Here is an 18,561-nt window from a genome sequence, read left to right on the forward strand (position 1 = left end):
CAACTGCGATCAGGTCACTAGGGAGTAGTCAGGAGGCTGGAGTGGTTAGGAGAGCGATCTTCACATATTATCGTTAAAGAGGGGCTGGGTGCATAGGGTATGAAGTTTTTGAGGTAAAGCTTCATGGTGTAGGGCTAGGAGGAACAAAGCAAAAAACAGGGAGACAGCTCTGGTACATAGACGGACTCTGAGCCAATGTGAACATTTCAGAAATAGGAGGTCATTTCACAGGTGAGATGGGGCTCCCTTCCTCTTGGAGAATTCACAGGTATAAGATTATAAACTAGGAGAATCTGTGAATAAGGCAATACAAAAAGTAGTACCAAAAATAAAGATGCAAGGTTTAAAAAAAAAACACGAAACTGAGCCTGAATAGGTTTTAACATACCACCAAATATAAAGAGGGTTATAATTAATCTGTTATCATTAATTTTTTAGTAGCTCAAAGCTATCACCCTTTAAAATGGTCCTACTCCTGGTGCAAAGAGGGGATAACTGGTTTTAGGTCCCTGATGCTTTATTTCACATTCAGAAAAGGGCAGCAGTTAGCTTGGGTTCTCTCAAGATTTCATTTACTATTATCTGAGATTATATTCATTACTTGAAAGTGATCAATCACCATTAGCCAGAACTGATCATGGGTCAAAGATTAAGGTTGGGGTGTTAACTTATTTCTGCTTTGTTCTGTAATCAAAACCAAGTGTCTCTTGAAAGTAATGATTATGTTTTATGACAGGTAGAGAGCTATACTAATATTCATGCACATAGAGCCTAAAATTATTGAGTGGTTACTGCACACTATGTACCTGGGAGTGTTCTGACTGAGCACATTACATACTCATACTGAGTGCAAGCATTGCTACTGCAGGGTTGGTTCCTGACCACTGCAGCAAAGTGATAACTGCACTAACACAAGTTGTAATCTTTTTTGCTGGTGGAGGGCCTTGCATTCAATTTGTAAAATAATGCAACAGTTGTGAAGCTCAATAAAGCAAAGTACAATAAAACAAGCATACCTGTACTCACAACCAGCTTAGGATGTTAAGCATTGTTATCTTTTTTTTTTTTACTATTTTTTATTGTTATTCAACTACAGTTGTCTGCATTTTCAAAAGCATTGTTATCTTCATCTATAGAGGAGGCACCTGGGCTTAAAGAGGTCAATAACTTGCCCAAGGTCACAGACCTAGCAAACGATGGAGACAGGATACAAACCCAGCTGCCTCCAGAGTCATCGTCCTTAACCACCGAAGTGCAGGCATACCTGCTCCACTGCATTTTGCTTTCATTGCCCTTCACAGATGTTACATTTTTAATGAACTGAAGGCAAGACCCTCCACCAACAAAAGATTGACTCTATTTAATGCAGGTGGTCGGGAAGCAAACTTACAATATCCCTGAGGTATGCCTGTATATATATTTTAATATAATCCTGAACTCTAGGAGTTTGGAGGGCAGAAAGAATGTATATTTCTGTTCAAATAATACTTATGACCCCCTAAAGCTTCTAGAAATACTCAAAACAACCACTTAATGAATGTTCAACATGTCAGGCACTGAACCAAACACTGCACAATATTCTCACTGGCTCCTCACAAGACTATGGAAGGTGGTTATTATTATTGTCCCAATTTTAATATGGGCAATTACAGTTAGAGGATTTAAATAATAAGCCCTTCCTCTCAGTAAAGCAGTCAACTACTCATGTAAGAAGAAATGAAGCAGAAGATATACACAGTGTGTAAAAACCACTCAGTAAATGTAACCTCCCTGCCTTCATATTATGTTTCCAGAGATAATGGAGCTGATGGAGATGATCAATCCATTGTCTTTCTTCCCTATTGTCCTACTTGTTCCATATGACAGATACTTGTGAATTAGATATCTGGGTGTAGTATTTAGTCATGAAATGGAGCTAAGTTCACTGGGCTTTCCCACACCTTTAAAATCAACCCTAGTTCTTTGAGGCTTGCTGCACTGGCCAGGAATGTGGCCCCAAAGCCCTTCCACTTGACAATAGCAACAATGAATGGACCTTAGGAATGAGACACATCTCACACCCAGGCCTAACAATCATGGGGCTATGGCACTTGCTCTCCCCAAAGAACCTTGTGCAAAGGATGTAGGTGGCTAACACCTTGCAGAGAGTCAACAAGAATGAACATTTTTTTCTAAGACCACAAGTTTTGGCCCAGTTGGGAGTCCAGTGAAAGTTGGTTTATTCAGCTTAACACCAAAAACAAACAATGCAAAGAGGATGTACAGATGACCAATAGACATTTGAAAAGACACTCAACATCACTGATCATCAGAGAAATGCAAATTAAAACCACAGTGAGATACAACTTCACACCTGTCAGAATGACTATCATCAATCAACAAACAAGTATTGGTGAGGATGTGGAGCAAAGGAAAGCCTCGTGCTCTGTCGGTGGGAATGGGAGTTGGTGTAGCCACTGTGGAAAACAGTATGGACATTCCTCAAAAAATTAGAAATGAATCTGCCTTATGACCCAGCAAGGTCACTTCTGGGTATATATCCACACAGAAACCCAAAACACTAATTCAAAAGAATATACTCACCCCTATGTTCATAGCTACATTATTTACAATAGCCAAGATATAGAACCAACCCAGTGTCCATCAGTAGATGAGTGGACACAAAACTGTGCTGCATATACACAATGGGATACTATTCAGCCATAAAAAAGAAGAAAATCTTACCATTTGCAACAGCATGGATGGACTTAGAGGATACTGTTAAGTGAAATAAGTTGATCAGAAAAAGACAAATGCCATGATTTCACCAAGATATGTAATCTAAACAGCAAAATAAATAAACAAAGAAAATAGAAACACAGAGAGAAGAGGTTGACAGAGGGGAGGGAGTGAAAAAAGTGAAAGTATTAAGAAGTACACACTTATAGTCACAAAATAGTCACAGAGATGTAAAGTACAGCACAGGGAATAGTTAATGATATTGTCATAACTCTGTATGGTACCAGGTGGGTACTGCAAATATCAAGAGGACCACTCTATAAAGCATATGATTATCTAACTACTGTGTTGTACACCTAAAACTAATACAAAATAATACTGAATGTAAACTGCAACTGAAAAATATTTTTTAAAAAAATAATTGGTTTATTCAGTATTCTTGTATCACGGGAAGAACTCTATTCTAGGAATCACAACCTCTGGACCTCAGTCTGGTCTCTACCACAAACCAGCCACGTGATCATGGGCACGTTGATCAACTCCCCTGGATCTCAGTTTCCTTCTTTAGGAAGTGAAAAGAAATAAAACTTACTCTCCAAATTTATTATGCATAGTAGATAAGAGCTGTGAAAATACTTTGCAAAAATATAAAACCCCTTCACAAGTATAAGACAGCATGACTATTTTATGTAACTTCTGTCTTGCTTAAAATTTGGCTGCTAACATTTCGACCTGGTCGGCCAAGTTAGTTTACTGACAGACTAATTTAAAAGGCAAGAGGACAGGGGACTATTTAAAACTGATAATTACCAAAGACATCCGTGGAACTCTTCACTCAGTTGGTTTGACAGTTAAAAGGGATTTATTCCAATGACCTTACTTCTGTATAAGCCTGGCAACCCCCCAGATCAGTAAATGTTGGTATGAAATAGTCTGAGAAACCATTCTGTGTAAGCAAAAAGGAATATCACCAAACTGCTATGTTATGAAGCAGCACAGAGACATTCTCAGTACTCAACAAAGGGGTCAATGTATTTTGCTTAATGATATCTTTGGGTTCCTGTTCAGATTTCATGGTTTCATGTTTTTCTCCCTTGCATGTCCACATTAGAGAGCAGAATTTGGGAGATCAGTTGAGACAGCAGTGAAAGGGGATAGTATGAAGGACATTTTTATGCAGGGAGGAGAAAAAAAATTTCCATCTGAAGTTAAACTTGGTGAGATCAATACAAGAGAGGATTTATTACTGTTGAGTGTTTTTACATCTCATTGAAAGGGTAAGACCAAGAGATTCAAGAGAAAATATGTGAAAATCAAAAAACAATTTATTTGGTGCCTTCATATACATCTTGGGCTATGGTTTCCCCTCAAATTATCTGACAGATTAAAAGGGCTTTGCAATGTGACACCACCGTCCCACATTTCCTGTTACAGTTCTTTTCTTGAAATGTTTCGTAGGTCAACACAAACAGGTAAGACTAAAGATTGTAAGTACAAGTTTTCCTTGAGCCTATATTTGGAAAGTCATATTCATCCTTTCAAGTCACTGGTTTGGGGGCTATCAAGCTGATTGCTTGATTAATCACTGAGACTTTGACTTTGGATCATCTTACCAAGTTTACCCAAAGTAGAAAAACAGAAGTTAGGATGGTTGCTCAGACCATGATCAATGACTGACAAGCAAACCAAAGCTTCTCAAACATAAAACATGCCATACTTTCCAAAGTCAGGAACATCTCATGAGTGGACAGTGGTATCTCCTTGCCTACGTTACTCTGATAAACATACCTATGCTCTGTCACTAACAGTCACAATGTGATGTACCATACTTGATTAGCTGCCCCCACGTGCAGACCTCTCCAGTTGGTTAGGATGTCGCTAATCTACTGAAGAAACATCTTCAGACTGGCTTTGGCAAAACATGCCAGGAATTCCTTCAGGGTAATTAGAAACACCTTCTGTGTCAATAAACACAGACCGTGAGATTCTTCCTGTGCAGCGGAACTGGCTCTGACCCATGGGCTCTGGGACACCTTTTCTTAGATGGCTTTTCCATCATTGCCATTTTTACTGACTCATCCAGACGCTTCCCCAGCCCCGTTATGAAATGATTGGCTGAGGTCAGAGATATCATCTTACCTTTATTGTTTCAGCCAAGACACAGGGGGGTTCTGAACCTAAGGGCCAAGCTCACTAACGAAGCCCTTTCACCCAGACCTACAGGTAAGAGCTTGAAAGGGACTCTTGTTACAGAATTTGGCAGTTAGTAGTGTCCACTTATCATTACTCTTACAGGTTCAAACAGATTTTCACTTGAAAAATTAACGTGACTTCAAAGTAAAAGGAAGGACTCAGGTGAACATTTACTACATTGATATCCAGTGACTAGTTCTCTGCACACAGTACATGCTCATGCATTATTTTTCACCATAACGACAGCTTAATTGTCTTTATTATGCAATTATATACTTATTTTTAAAACTGCCATACATTATTGAAAATATACAGGTAAATAGTAAAAATTACTGAAAACTCTACCAATCTGAGATAACCATCATCAATATTTTGGAAGCCATTCTTTATAAGGAATTCTTTATGTATATACATAGACATTTGTACAAGAGGAATTCATTCCTTTTTTTATCATGGATGTGACAATCTTTAAGTTTTTTAGTAGTCTTATTTTTGCTTGCTTTGCCCCTCCCCCACAACCAATGCTAATAAGCTTTTATATGTTTTTTCATACTGATATCATCATATACCAACTCATACACATAAATGAGGTTTCAGTTATCAATCAATACTTGCTGGATGCTTAAAGAGTACAATAAAAGAACAAACCCATAAACGAATGAATTACAGGATAAATAATAGGCTCTGCTTTTAATTAGCTGCCAGTTTCCAAGTGATTGCAAAAACGACAGCACATCACTGGACATCTTCCCTCTACCTTTAAACTGTAGTGGGAGTAGGAGAACCTGGCTTCAACCTGTTTAGAGGGATCCACAGGTTTAAATTCCTAAGTAAAGAATATGTAACTGGCTGTTCTCCCAACTACAGAGGCATTACTAATCTACTATCAAACTCAAATCAAGTTCAAAACCATTCACTAAGCTCCCATGTGCCCAGCACTGCACTGTCCTCTGTAGGAGAAGCAAAAACGTGATGGCTGCCAATCTAAGAGCTTCTTTCTTGTTGGGAAAACAATATCCAGGTCTGCTCCTTTCTGGATGGCTGTCTCCACTTGGCCCTCAGATTTCACATTTGAGAAATGGGGATGACACCTACAGCTCACAGGATTGTTGCCAGGAGGTAAGAACTTGAGGAGTTCAGGAAAACCTTCATGGGAAAATGTGGATTTGTGGCAGGCCTTGTAGGTCCCAGAGAAGAGAGGGCAGTATGTGTGGGGCAGGGAAGCAGGAATGGCCTGGGGTGGGGAGGACCCAGCCCAAGCCAGCCCAGTTCCTTTGAAGATCAGTTAGGAGAGACCCAGGAGATGAGGAGACAGGCAGAAAACATTAAGGTTTGTAAACAGGAGAAAATTGTGAACAGACTGATCTTAAAGGGTCGAGCAAGAGTAGGAAAATATTTTAATGCCGTTTCAGCATGTGCCAATGTCTAGATCAAGGCCATCCATATGAGTGACTCAAAGGCAACCTGCTTGTCAAGTAACTGGAAGAAGAAAAAAAAACCTGGCCTGCACAACGGGCTCTGATCCAAGTTTCTAAGACTTGTAGGAAAAATTCTGATCAGAAAATTTCCATCTCAAATTGTGCTGAGAAAGCTTAGGGACTGAGTAAGCACGTTTGCAGACACAGCATGATACTGAGCTTGGCTTCTGCCTTTCCAGCATGGTGCACAGAGTTCTTCAGGTCCTGGGGAGACCTTAGCGAGTGTTTGATCTCTGCCCCTACAAGGGGTCTTAGGAAGTGGCCAAGGGTTCTGACTTCCAAAGCATACCACTGGGTTGGCCAAAAACTCTGTTTAGTTTTTTTCCATAAAATAAAATACACATTTTTCATTTTCACCAATAACTTTGTTGATTTGGATATTTTGAGTATGTTGGCTATCTCCTATTATTGACTTCTAGTGGGTAGAGGCCAGGAGTGCTGCTAAACATCTTCTAATGAATAAGCCCCACAGCAAAGAATTATTTGGCCAAAATGTCAATAGTACCAAGAAACTTCCCAAACCACTTTTGACACATTTAGTCAGTCACAGCACCTTCTCCACACACTGCACAAATCTTTTTTTGTGTTTCAGTTGCATTTTTATCTTTCTTGAAATAATAAAGCATAATGCACTGAAAATGTGTATTTTCTTCCATCTTCAACATTAAAATGGCTGCACAAAAATTCACCAATTTTGATAATTTTTTTAAAAATTCACACTGATGTAACAGCTGTCACAATACAATCTAACTAAATTGTTTTGAATGAAGTACAAGACAACTAAGCACTACTAGAGCCATTGTATGAAAAAAAGTAAATGAACTTTTTGGCCAACCCAATGCACATTAGTAGTAGGATCACCTAGGCTAATCCTACAGAACAGAAATGGAATGAGACATCTGTCATGGCAAGAGATGTCAGCTGGAAGCACCGAACTGTCCCCATCTCTTCCGTTAGCTCCGGGTTCCAGGAGAGCTCTTCTCCCCTCTGTCACGTCTTCCTTTTGAAAACTAGGACCACCACCAACTTCCTAGGAGCATGTCCCTGAGGGTCTGCACCACCCTGATTAATGCTTCACCCTGTACCTCTAGCCCTGCCCTCCAGCCAGAGGGACAGGCAAGGAGAGGTAGATTGCAATGTTATAATTCCAAATCATGACTTTAAACTTGATGTTTCTAGAAGCTGCTTTGGCACTTTTAGTCCTCAGAGGAGCAACTGGATCTCCTGCAAACCATCACAAATCTTTATTTATTCAACTGTCTGTCCATCCATCCATCCATCCATCCACCCACCCACCCATGCATCCTTTTACATTTTATCTACTGAATGTGTAGGTCCTAATCTGTGTATCATTTTTAGTACTTCATACATTTTTAACATGAAAAATGTCTTAGAAAACTTAGTATTCTCATTTCAATGCCTCAAGACACTTCAGAGGGAGAAAAATGCCTGCAGATACTCAAGCACAATGAGCTAAGACTACAGACAGACTCCCAACTGCAATCCCCAAAGACTGCTGAAATGCAGACAGCCATTATAGTTTGAAGAGGGACTAAAAATTATGCACTAAAAATACAATCCCAGCAGTGGTTTGTAAGATTTGCACTTTTCATTTTCATTAAATAATGCTCCCAATATTTAGGAAAAACTAGACATGGCTGGAACTGTAAAGCCAATGACAGTCTGGTTTTCTCAGATTTGCTGGGTTGAAATTGCATTCGACCGTACATAGGATTAACAAAAGTTAACATGGGTTTTAGAAATGTCAAATTTGAACCCTCTCTCCCACCATAATTGTCATTCTGGGTCCATCATTCTTTGAAACTACCTACTCACCAGTTTGAGAAAAATTGACATTTCTGGGTCACTAGGTTCCATATACTTATCTACAAATGATGCCCTGGAACCATGAATGTCATTTTTTTAAAATATAGGTGGGCACTAAATCCCAGAGAATAAACTACTCACCCATTTGTTTAATGGCAGAGGCTGACAGCTGAGCTTGCCTCCCTCTCAGAACAGATAAAAGTACCTGGGGCTTTGGGGCAAAACAAGGGCAATGGGATCAAAGTCAAGTTCCATGGTTAGATCTTTGTGGACTTTTTTTTCCTAATCTTCACCCCACATAAGTTTCCTGGTCTCAACTTCAACAATTTGAAAACCAGTGCCAGTGTAAGGTAGAGGCAAAATATAGACCAAACACAGGTGGCAAAGAGCAGGGCAACTGTAAAGGCGATCCTGGGTACAACATTTTTTAGAAGACAAGTGATTAATATTATCTAGAAAATTAATTGTTTGTACTTTTTATCCTAGCAATCTTGATGTTAGAAACTTGTTCTAAGAAAATAACCAGAAAGATGATTTAGATTAATCAATTATTTATCACACAATTACTATAGCAAAATATTGAAAATAATCCAAACTTCCTGCATTAGGTGACTGCTAAAACTAGGTGATTGGTTTAACTATAGGATATTACAGAAAAATTCTCTCAGCATTGTGCTTGAGTCAAAAACAAAACAATAATGGATAGGATATCATTTTACATAATTCCAGTACCCATCTATTACTGTCCCTCTCTTTTTATTTCTCGCCTCCCCCCAGCTTCCCCCACCCTACACACCCTGGAAGAAAATACATAAAGAAGTGTTTATAATGATCATGTCTGGGGCTAGAGGTAAATGTGATTTTCTTTTTTGCACTTTTCTTTATACTCCAAGTTTTCACTAGTGAGCACACATCTTATTTTCTCATAACCTCTTTGCTTTTCCTATGTAGTATTTAACAAGATATATAGTCATATTCTTGTGTTTGTGTTCATTTAACATGTATCTTCCCAATAGAATACAAGCTCTATGAGAACAGGGTATATCTGTATGTTTCTTTTTCATGGTATGCCTGTATATTTTAGCATGATGCCTAGTATATAATAAATATTTTCTAAATGACTACTGAATGAACAATTGCAGGACACTACTTGGAAGAGCTATGGTTACATGCAGGGATTCCAATGGGCTATTAAAGAGTTTGTCACATCTGTCATCTGCAGCTCATTCACTCAAAGACTGTAGCATTTTCCTTGCCTCCTTTTGCCTCCAATCACCACCCAAGACTCCGCTCTACCTTAGGAAGCCCCCGCCATGCCTCTCCACCTGCCGGAGTCCCACAAGCCCGTCTCTCCCCGCTAAGTCATTCCTGTTCAGTTCAGCTTCCCTCCAGCACTGACTGCAGCCACTCACTTGGAAGAAAAACATTTTTAAAACCTCTTTTGGGTTTCAAACCAACGTCCATGGGCCACCATCGGATTTCACAAAAAGAGTTTTGCTAGAACACAGCCGAACCTACATGCTGCAATGGCAGAGTGGAGTAGTTGGGACAGACTGTGTGATCAGCCAAACCTAAAATATTTACTATTTTGCTCTTTACAGGAAGTTTCCTTACCCCTGTTCTAGCACATTTACATACCTGTACAAAGTGAAGATGCTACTAAATTTTTATACTGTTACAAAGTTATTCATAGGGCAATATGAGATCCAAAATATATGACCAAGGACTTTGTAAAAAAACTATTGTAATACACCTAAGTGTGTTCCTAAGAACACACATTTTTGTGTCAGACATACCGGCATGCATTCAAGTCCTGAGTCTGCTGATGACATAAATTCTCTAAGCCTCAGTTTCAGCATCAGTAAAATAGAAATCTATTCCCTTCTTTTCCTAATAAATATGTAATGTGGGCTATTTGCCAGGTAGGCACCATATATAAGAAGATGGACAAACAATAGTAAGAACAGTCCTAAAAATCTCACTTAATTCAGCTTTAATTGTAGATAGTTCTGATGGTTGGTGTGAGGATTAAATGACACACACACATATTCATGTATCTCTATCATATCTATATATACATATAGTACACCATATATAAATACAGAGTATATCATATACAGTACATAGAGAGGACTTAACCTAATTCCTAGTTCACAGCAAACACTCAGCATGTGGGAGCTCTTCCTCCTCATTATAATTACAACAGAAGCTGTCTTAACAGACTTCTAAGTAGAAGTCTCACTGGATAAAAAAAATGCCTTCCATTCCCTCTGTAAAATGGGCCTATAGCATGCTCTCTACTCTAATTAGTAGGACAATCTCTGATAGCTAGCCTTCAGCTTCTTCTGGGTGGAGCTGCATGTTTGCTGAGAGTCAGGGTGTTTGCTCCCAAATCTCCTGATTTCAGTTATACTTGTTATTTAATTAAATATCATGGAAGGTGAAGAAAAGAATGGTGTGAAAAGAAAGAGTATTTGTTTCACATGAAAGCTGAGTCGAATGCTTTCAAAAGATGACAAAAATTGTGAATTAAAGGTAGGAGAGATAAAAGACTAGGGACAACCATAGAAATCCAGATGGGTCTGTAGCATGATTGCTTCTCAGGTATCTGCCCTCTCACTCAATCTCAAGGACCAAACTCAGACATGGTCTTTTCGATTCTGGGTGTGGTTTGTATAACAAAAATATTATAACCCTCAATCCACAGACCCATGCTGAAGGATTAAGACTTGATTCATCAAAAGCCCTTCAAGCCAGTCAGAGAAAAACAAACACCATATGAGTTCACTCATATGTGGAAGCTAATGAACAAACTGAAATAACAAGCAAAATACAGACAAACCCATAGTTAAGAGAGCAGGCAGACAGCTCTTGGAGGGGGCTGAGGAGTGGAGGGATACAGTAAAAAAGAAAAAGGTCTCATGGACACAGACAACAGTGTGGTAACTGTGGGTGGCTGAGGTGGAGGTGGGAGAGGATATAAGGGGGATAAATGGTAATGGAAAAAATACAATAAAATCAGTAGTTCTTCCATAAATAAAGTCAATTATTAAAATAAATATAGGAAAAAATAGGTATACCATTTTTTATAATTCTCTGCCTTAACTTTTCCAAAGTACTGTCAACCATTGGTCCCAAATGCATGGAACAATAGAGATACTCTTCTTTATTTATTTAATTCTCACATATAACCAGGAACATATTAATAGGGGGCATGTTGCCTTTTCTCCTTCCACATTTTATAGAGAAGAAAACAATCAGCCTTTCTGGCGGTGACAACCTCCCCACCGGGCCACGCCTCTCGCAAAGGATCTCCTTCATCCATCCCTCTCCAGAAGAGAAGAGGAAACTGGAGAAGTGCCTGGTGTGCAGCCACAGTCCCTACTTCATAGGTGTGAAATGTTCAGGATGCTATGAAATCACCACTGTCTTTAGCCACGTGCAAACGGTCGTTTTGTGTGCTGGCAGCTCCATGGCCCTCCATCAGCCTACAGGAGGAAGCACCCTGAATCCAGGTGAGTGGGGAACCATCCCAATGAAACACTTTGGATAGAAAAAAGAAAACTATCAGAGACACAGCATGATTGGTTCATACCACTGCCAGAAGTGGGTCCAGAGCCAGCAGGCTCTGATTCTACCACCTCAGCCACCTGGGATGATTGACAGGCCAACCCAGCACAGACCCACACAGCTTTGCACAAGGTAAAGTATATTTTGAGAAGGCTGCAATGTCATCTGCCCGAATAGATGAGAAGATACTTGAGAACAAGAATTTATACTTCACCATAGTCCCCTGTACAATCCGCATAGCAGCTGGTGATAAATACAATCCATGGGCTTTGTTTGAACTGATGCATTTCCTTTCCTACTTTGGAACAGTGGAAGACATTGGAGCCTTCCTGATTGCTGAAGGAGCCAGGTTCACATGGGGTTTATAACTCCCTCCATGAAGCACACAATAATAGCAAGGAAGAAATTCCAGTGTGCCTGTCACATCATGTCATTGAGCGCTCAGCCTCACCGATTGGCACTTGCTCTTGCCTTCGGTGCTGCAAGATGAGCAGCGCCCAGCTCACCAGATGGTTATTTGTTCCACCAGCCACCTTCGCTGTGTCCCTGATTCACTTCACCCCAGGACAGTCTCCAGTATTCATGCTGCAAGGCAGTTCCTGCCAATAACTTTGCCAAATGGCTCCTCTCAAAGTCGTGGACCGTCCAGACAGACCGACTCCTCCATCTGCAGCAGCTTTTAGCAAAGAGACACTTCCCTTTCTGGTTCCACCTCTTGGCTGCACCAGAGCCTTCTTGCCAGAAGGATGATCTGATCCATCAGTAAGGACAGCCAGGCCTGAAATCCTGGGACCATTTAAAGCCTATGCCTGTGTCCCTCCAACTCACCCTGAACGCATCATCAGAACACACCAAGGAGATCTATCTACAAATATAGATGTAGTGCATCACAGATACCTGCAACCGGAAAGCCTGCCCATTAGCATGCCTGCCCATCCTCTTCTGCAACCTCATTTTAGAAGATTAGAAACTAAGCCCAGAGAGTAAATGTGATTAAGTATGGTGGCAGGACTGGGAAAAATACCTACTTAGAATATAATCCACATCAGTGCTAAGAATACTGCATTGCCTTCCAACTTTCCCTCCATTCATTTTCTATGTCTTGATAAAAATTGGACCCTTTGTATTGGTATTGATTCAAAAACACATTGTTTATGAAAATAAAAGGTCTTTGCTCTGTGTCAGCATCATGACTTTTGTTTTAAACAGGTGTGTCCACATATGCTCCATTGACATGACCTGCTGCAGAGTTCAGCAACGTGGGCTTGACAATCAGACAGAGCTGGGAGTGACTTCTGTTCTGCCACACTTACTGCTGGGTAACCTTGGACAAGTACTCATTTCCTTCTGCTTCAACTTTTCACTTAAAGAGGTACAGGCCAGTATCAACTCAACCTGTAGAGTTGGGAGGAATAAATGGAAAACATACTTTAAAGCCCCAAGTCCATCCCTGGCGCACAGTAAACCTTCCGCAAGAGTCAGAAATCACCATTATTTGTTATTAACACTGACATCTGCGATGGTTTGGGTATAGGCAGTACCGTGCACATGTACATAGACATGCAAGGTATTCCCATGTTCTGTATCAGGAAATTCAAGTTCACGAGGTTAAATGACTTATCCAAGTCTACTTAGAGAATAAAGAGAGGCCATTTTGCTAAAAAATGAGAAGCTATGTCATGACTTTAAAGATGATAAAATCAGGAAGGAGGACATTTGAGATGACATTTGAACAAAGCATATATGCATAATCACTGCATCATCTTATGTAATATAAAAAGCGAGAGCCACTTTTCCGTCCACCCACAAGAAAATTACTAAAGAAACTATGTTACAGTCATAGCATGGGCATGATGCAGCCATTAGAAGGAAGGAGGACATAGGTGTCCCAACATGAAAGATCTCTCGGACTTCTATCATTGAGTGGGAGGAAAAAAACAAAGTGCAAATAAACAGTGTACATTCTCAGTGTACACAGAGAAACCATCCCTCCCCCAATGTATATCTGTTTGTGTATATTTAAATGAATGAACACACAAAGGTGGCTCTAAGGATGCATGTCCAACTACTGACAATGGTAGCCCTTGGGCAGGGAAGCAGGGTGGGTGTGGGGATGGAGGGTGATTCATAATTTGCTTTATCTACTTGTATAATGCTCAAATCCTTTCAAGTAAAAAAAAGGCATTAATGTATTATTTGTCTTATAAATAAAAACATAAAAGACATAAAGACAGAGAGAAAGGTGAATGACGACAACACAGCTGTTGTGAAGCAACAGACCTCCTATGTTGGTTGTCCCTGGACCCAACTTGACTTCTGCTAAGTTACATGAGCAAAGTTACCCTCCTCAGGTTTTGCAGCTCTCCAGTTTGGTAAAACACTCTAGGTGAAACACTTCCTGGTGCATTTTGTACTTAGGGATCGAGAGTTCTGGCTTTCAGACCACCTGTAAATGCTCAGCCTCTTGCTACAATATTCCCTTTCCAGTTTTCTCACCTTCTGCATGCTGTGCATCACTTGAGGGTCACAAAGCTGATCTCCTGCCATTAAGTGGAGGAGGTCGCCTGCCATTCTGCAACCTCTTCAGGTTCATTTCTAAACATGGATTTACACCAGCAGAATCAGCAGTGCATGATGGAGGAGGCTGTCCATCCCCCAGCACCAAGCCCAGTACTCCTGGAATGCATCCTCTCAGAGGTAAGCTACTCTTTGGCACAATCTATCTAGCAGACCTCATCTTTCTTGGGCTAGAAAACTGCCTACTGGGGCCCTTACAGGTCCTTAGACTCTGCACCTTTTTGCTCCTTGCCCAGAGTCTCCCTCACTTCTTTTCATTTGCTGTAAGCAATCACATTTTCTCTAAAGCGCATAACAGAGTCTGACTCGCTCCTCTATAAACCAATCTCTTTCTATACCCATCATGACCCCTTCTCAAAAAAACCCAATGAATACTAATTAGTTTTCTTCAAATTTCATACAAGCATCACTCCTAGCTCTTTCAATGATGAGCTTGGAGCATAAGGATTCAAGGGTTCCTAGATTATTTAAGACAAAGCTCCCAGCGGTGTAAAAAGAATCTGTGCTCCCAATAGGATAGTGAGATCAGAACTGGTATGGCAGAGGTGATTTACAGCCTGGTTCTAGAGCTCTACTGGAATGGCAAAAGAAGGAAATTTGGTGGAAAAGATGACAAGCTTGGTGAGAGCAAACTCATTACTGGGGGATATAGGGAGCAGCATTAGACAGCTGCTCTGGCCAAAATGGGGTTTCAGATGCCTCCACATTTATGTGCAAAAGAACATCAGCCACCATGTAGCTGCCTCTGTCCCACGCTTTTGCTCTGCTCCAGGCAGTTCTATCTGTGGCCATCCACTCTGCAGAATGGGTGCCTAGCTGCCCAATGGGACCATCTCAGCTCAGCCTGGGGACTGCAGTGGGCGTGAGGGACACGGAGAAGGCTATAAAGACTCAGTTAATTTTTACATTTTGATTGCTGAAGTCCATAAATATTTCTCTTCTTTTCTTACAGAGTAGAACAAATCTACAAGTGTAAATCAACTACAGATTCAGGTGCTGGGTGGGGGAATTCAGCTCCTTCCCTGAGGGACAAATGGGTATAGTGCAGACACGTGCCCTGCGTTACTGGGAAGAGATGGGGTTGGATGCAGGGGACAAAACGCAACCTGTATTGCCCCCCCTAAAATCTGAGAAGCAGCAGCAGGGATGGTCACAGGGCACATGCTTGCAACCCAGGCAGTCCTGGGTACCAATCTAGTTTTGCCACTTATAAGTATGACCCCTTATACAAGTTTCTTTGCTCCTCTAAACCTTGAAATTTCTGATTTTGAAAAATAGGGCTCATGCAAACATTCTCTCAGGCCTATGGATAATGGTTAAATGAGTAAACTCATGAGAAACACTTAGAAAAATGCCTGGAATACAGTCAGTCCTCGAGAAACCCCCTTTGTTCTCTACCCTAAGCTAAGTGTGTAAATTGGACCCTTCATTTCCTCGTAAATGCAAATGTCAGAGTCTAGGAATGTCAGTCTACAGCTGTGCTCTTTTCAGAGAGCATTACCAATATTTTGACAGGATTGGCCTAATATTATTCACCCCAGGTTCATTGGTAAGTTTCTGGCCAGCCCTCATAAAGGGCTCAGGATTGCCCCTGGGGACCTGGATGCTAATAATGAATACTTGCTAGTGATTTTCAATGCACTCTGGTTATTACGTTTAGTAGCAGAACATTTCCCATCCCCAGAAAGGTCATTTACAATAGCATTCAGCAGCTTCTGCCCACCTTCCATTTCATATTTTTCTGAGAACAGTGGAGAACTTAAACATTCATCCATATGCATTGCAAACACTATTCTACCTGGTATTTGCATACAAATGCATAAAGCAACTTAAGGAACTACAAGGCAGCTCTCCATCATCACACTGCCTCCATTTATTTTTCCAGTGCTTCCCCATTTCAAAAGCCCTTTTCATGTACCTTTCCAGTGTTATTCATCATAGGTCCTCTCTTCCTTGAACGTGTGGGTGCTGGGGTCGGGGGAGCAGAGAATTCTACTTCCTCGCTTTTATTCTTGTAACCCCCCACAAAGCTATACCATTTCACAGATCACACAGATCTCAAGTTTAGAGACCCTCTAAACTCAACTGAACCAAGACTGGACTCTTCACAATCTATCACATTGCTGAGAAATGGCCACATCACATTGTTTGAATACTTTCGGTGTGTGGTTAATTACGCTTAATAAGCCATTCTATTGAAGATACTTTTTGTTACAATTTCTCCATACCAATCCAAGATCAGTTTCCTGGTAATTTTTCACTCATTGACTCAAATTCTGCCATGGGTGCTGTTATCCCAATCATCTCATCTCTTCACAGTTTTAAATAGTTTTAATATGTATGATGTCCCAAATTGTATATCTAGTCCAGATCTTTCTTCTGAGCTTCAGACCCAGCTGTCCAACTGCTTACCCGAGAGTCTCACTGTGACACTAGATGTCTCACATGCCCCTCAAACTAAACAACTTCCAAAGTCTGTTTCCAGTTTCAGTGAAATGTCCCATTAGGCATCCATTCTTAGGGCAAAATCCTGGGGGCCCTTCTTGACACTACTACAGTGGATCTCCATCTCCTTTTCCATGTCTACCCAATCTGTCATATGGAGTAAGTCCTGTCCATTCTCCTTCTCCCATGCATCTCCAACATAACTAAATCTCCCCATCTGCACTGCTGCCACCACCCGACAGTACAGCCATGACCTCCCAATTGTCCTCTTGCTTTCACTGCTGTTCTCTTGCTGCCCAACCCCATGTCCCCACCCTGCAGAGCAGCCAGTCTGAGCTTTGAAAGAACAAACCTGATCATATTTCCCCCTGATCAGAATCTTTTAATGGCTTTCGATCCATCTTTGGATAAAGTCCAAACTCCTTACATTCAACAAGGCTCAGTGTGATCAGGTCCCTCAGTACCTCTTTCTTCTAACATTTTATTATGAAATTTTCCAAACAAGCAAAGTTGAAAACAAAATTACAGTGAATCTCCATTGACTGACCACCTGGACTTTACCATTTTCTACTTGCTTTATTATATATCTACCCATTTATTTACCTCTCTATCCTAGCCTTAATCTTTCTTGGTTTTGGTGCATTCTAAAGTAAACTGCAGGCTCCACTCCCATTTTCATCACATTTCCTCTTGTTCTCTACACACCAGCCACAGGCATCTTTCCATTCCTTAAATCTGTCTATTTTAAATTTCTGAGCTTTGTACTGGTTGTCCCTTCTACATGAAATACCTTCAGCTCTTGTTAATTTCCAAATCATCCTTTAGTTCTCAGCTTAAACTTTCTCTGAACCCCCTATCTAAATTGGATCTACCTTTCTGCCTTACATATGACCTCAAATAGCACTTACCACAATTGGTAACTATATGTTTACTTGCAAAATTATGACATGTCTACCTCTTCTGCTAGACTGGAGGCACCATGAGGACAGAGACCATGTCTCTACTGGAACAGGCTGGAATACCTCTGCAGAAAGTCAATTAACATTTGTCTGAGGGCTTAATGTCAGAATGAATCAATTATTGGAAGGAGCTACATGCAATTAGTAAATTTGTTCTGCCTTTAATACACACAAACATATTAACCCATACAAGTATGGGTTTTTAAAGGCTTCTGAAAGAAGACAGAACTTAATTGCTACCAGAATATAACCAGCAAGTACATTAAGGCAAATTGATAAGTGGCAAGAACCAAGGCTAGAGGCCAAGCCAAGAAGGTACTGTGGTGGATTTTAGTGGGACCTCTCCCCTGCCTCCACTAGTCCTTCCCTTTGAGATAAACCCAAAGCAGCACATTCTGAGGAAAAACAGTGCTTACTATGAAAATGCAGCATAATTAATAGTAACTACAGCTATAATGTACCGAGGGCATTTATTGAGGTCTGGCTTAATATTAGGCACTATCTTCAGTGCTTTTCCTGTATCAAATAATTTTTTTCCTGTGACATAGGTTCTGTTGTTATTCCCATTTTACAGCTAAGGAAACTGAGAACAGAGTAGTTATCTTAAAACGTGTTTTCTGTCCATGAACACGGTATGTGCTTCCACTTATTCATATCATCTTCAATTTCTTCAGTATCTTAACATCATTAAAAAGTCCATACTACCAAAAGCTATCTATAGATTCAATGCAATTCCTATCAAGATTCCAGTGACATATTTCACAGAACTGAAACAAATGTTTTGAAAATGTATA

The 18,561-nt window shown here is 40.5% G+C and overlaps 1 protein-coding gene across 5 annotated transcripts in view; it reads right to left on the bottom strand.

The window, feature by feature from the left end:
• PPP2R2B (protein phosphatase 2 regulatory subunit Bbeta) overlaps positions 1-18,561 on the bottom strand; it is a 416,365-nt gene that overhangs the window by 246,305 nt on the left and 151,499 nt on the right. The gene's annotated exons all lie outside the window — the stretch shown is intronic.

The sequence above is a fragment of the Desmodus rotundus genome, chromosome 6, assembly GCF_022682495.2.
Source record: "Desmodus rotundus isolate HL8 chromosome 6, HLdesRot8A.1, whole genome shotgun sequence".
Classification (NCBI taxonomy): domain Eukaryota; kingdom Metazoa; phylum Chordata; class Mammalia; order Chiroptera; family Phyllostomidae; genus Desmodus; species Desmodus rotundus.